We start from the raw sequence: 3,127 nt of genomic DNA, 5'->3' as shown, positions 1-3,127 counted from the left end.
GCGGCGGAGCGCGCATGCGCCTAGACCAATATAAACAAACGGAGCGGAGAAGCTTCACGTGGACTGCGCTTCCCAGAGGGCCGCGCGCCGGCGCGTGCGCTGTCCCCGTGACTCACCCCCCCTTTTTCGTATTTTGCGCTAGGAAACGTAAGCGTCGCAAGGGACTCTGGGAGCTGGCCCAAGCAGTCGGCCCTGTGATTGGCTGGTTTAGGGTTTTCGAATTTGGAAAGTAGGGAAATGCTATTTTGCCTCCTTAATTCCCAGATGAGAAAAAAAGAAAATAGGGGAAGACTCCCTCAAATACCACGCTTCAGTTTGTAGGTTGCACTAGCAGAGCCTCCACATCAGGGGTGTCCCCCACCTTGGCCACTTTTAAGACTTGTGGACTTCAATTCCCAGAATCCCCTATGCTGGCTGGGGAATTCTGGGAATTGAAGTCCACAGGTCTTAAAAGTGGCCAAGGTGAGACAGAGTATTTTTGCAGACAAAAGCAGAATAGCATAATGCGATGCATTTACTAGACACGCTTCCAAATGAGGATGTACATACCGAAATTTTATTTTCCCCATTCTTTACTAAAGCTAGTAAAGAATTACACCGACCTTTAGTATGCGGACGGAGATTTTATCCCATCATTATTTTTGATACCAATAGCAGTTAGACTTATCTACCGCTTCACAGGGCTTTCAGCCCTCTCTAAGCGGTTTACAGAGTCAGCATATCGCCCCCAACAACAATCCGGGTCCTCATTTCACCCACCTCGGAAGGATGGAAGGCTGAGTCAACCCTGGGCCTGGTGAGATTTGAACAGCCGAACTGCAGAACTGCAGTCAGCTGAAGTAGCCTGCAGTGCTGCATTTAACCACTGCGCCACCTCGGCTCTTTAGATGCTAATCATCTTGTTTGGTGTCTTCGGCTAGATTTCAGTTCCTACCCTGTTTGAGGTGGTGATTTACCCCATATTCCTAAACTTATAAAAAAGTTCTGTAAATTGCTGATGACGTCGATGTTCATAGTGCAGAATACAGTTTATTCTTGGTCTGTGCGATGGTGAAATGCATATGGGTAAAGAAGGGGTTCTTTGTTGTTAGTTGCAAAGTCGTGTCCAACCCAATCTGGTGGGATTCAAATAATTTTAACAACCGGTTCTCTGCCCTAATGACCATCTGAGTAGGAGGGGGGGGTTTCAGTGGTCATGTGACTGGGTGGGCTTGGCCAACTCAAGGTCACTCAGGTTGATGGGCGCTTCACCTTAGCTGTTACAATGGTAATAAGGGTTAACCGGAGAAGCAGTTTCTGTTAGCAGGTCAATAAAGATTAGGCTAGAAACAACACTAGAATGTTTCCTTCCTGCCTTCCTTACAGGATTAGCCCTGTGGGAAAAAACAAAAGGAGATTTCTTCCAACAACTGGTTCTCCCAACTGCTTAGAAAGTTACCAACCGGTTCTCCTAAATAGGTGTGAACTGGCTGAATCCCACCACTGAACCCATCATGACCCCATGGACAATGTTCCTCCAGGCCTTCCTGCCCTCTACCATCCTCTGTAGTCCATTTAAGCTCACGCCTACTGCTTCAGTGACTCCATCTAGCCACCTCATTCTCTGTAAAGAATACCCATAAAGAACCTTAAATCTGTATTTAAAAACTGGGTTGAGCTCAACTCTGCATTAACCCACTGATAAATATACACTACTCTGTATGTGTGCCGAGGCCTTTTTGTCATACTTACATACTGGAGATTAAACCCCTTGTTTGGAGAATTTTCACAGACCTTACTTTTTTTTTTCCGTAATAAATTTTTATTTTAAACACATAAGCACATCAACAGAAACAAACACATAACTTAAAAACAACATAGGAACAATAAGTTCCATCGTATATTATACAGCAGTTCCGAATCGGTTTCTTTGCAGTTAGTGTTTTCCCTTCTATACATTTCTATCTTGCGTTCATAATCTCCTTGTTCGTTATCCATTTTTATGTACAATTCTTTATTTATTTATACTTAGCTACTTATGATCAAGTATTATTTACCTATATTGTGCTTTATATTTTTACTGTCATTTATTCTCTTACATACAGTTATAGATATACATTCACATAATTATTCTTTTTCTTTGCCATTCTTATATTATTACTATTCCATTTGAAAGGTTGTAAGGTATAGTTTGGAATGCATTGTTTACCATCCTTCACACCTGCTAAGACACCACCTTGTTTTCTCTTTCTTTTCCTTTCTCCCTCCCTTCCTTCTCTACTTCCTTCCTTCCTCCTCTCCATCCCCTTCTTCCTTCCCTTACTTCTCCCCTACTCCTACCCTCTGTCTTCTCCTTCCTACCCTCTCTCCTTCTCTTTTTCTCTCTTCCTCCCTCCTCTCCGTCCCCTTCTTCCTTCCCTTACCTCTTCCCTACTCCTACCCTCTGTCTTCTCCTTCCTACCCTCTCTCCTTCTCTTTTTCTCTCTTCCTCCCTCCTCTCCGTCCCCTTCTTCCTTCCCTTACCTCTCCCCTACTCCTACCCTCTGTCTTCTCCTTCCTACCCTCTCTCCTTCTCTTTTTCTCTCTTCCTCCCTCCTCTCCGTCCCCTTCTTCCTTCCCTTACCTCTTCCCTACTCCTACCCTCTGTCTTCTCCTTCCTACCCTCTCTCCTTCTCTTTTTCTCTCTTCCTCCCTCCTCTCCGTCCCCTTCTTCCTTCCCTTACCTCTCCCCTACTCCTACCCTCTGTCTTCTCCTTCCTACCCTCTCTCCTTCTCTTTTTCTCTCTTCCTCCCTCCTCTCCGTCCCCTTCTTCCTTCCCTTACCTCTTCCCTACTCCTACCCTTTTTCTTCTCCTTCCTACCCTCTCTCCTTCTCTTTTTCTCTCTTCCTTCCTCCTCTCCATCCCCTTCTTCCTTCCCTTACTTCTCCCCTACTCCTACCCTCTGTCTTCTCCTTCCTACCCTCTCTCCTTCTCTTTTTCTCTCTTCCTCCCTCCTCTCCGTCCCCTTCTTCCTTCCCTTACCTCTTCCCTACTCCTACCCTCTGTCTTCTCCTTCCTACCCTCTCTCCTTCTCTTTTTCTCTCTTCCTCCCTCCTCTCCGTCCCCTTCTTCCTTCCCTTACCTCTTCCCTACTCCTACCCTTTTTC

Source organism: Thamnophis elegans, chromosome 4 (assembly GCF_009769535.1).
Source record: "Thamnophis elegans isolate rThaEle1 chromosome 4, rThaEle1.pri, whole genome shotgun sequence".
NCBI classification, from domain to species: domain Eukaryota; kingdom Metazoa; phylum Chordata; class Lepidosauria; order Squamata; family Colubridae; genus Thamnophis; species Thamnophis elegans.
This window is presented reverse-complemented; position numbering follows the sequence as displayed.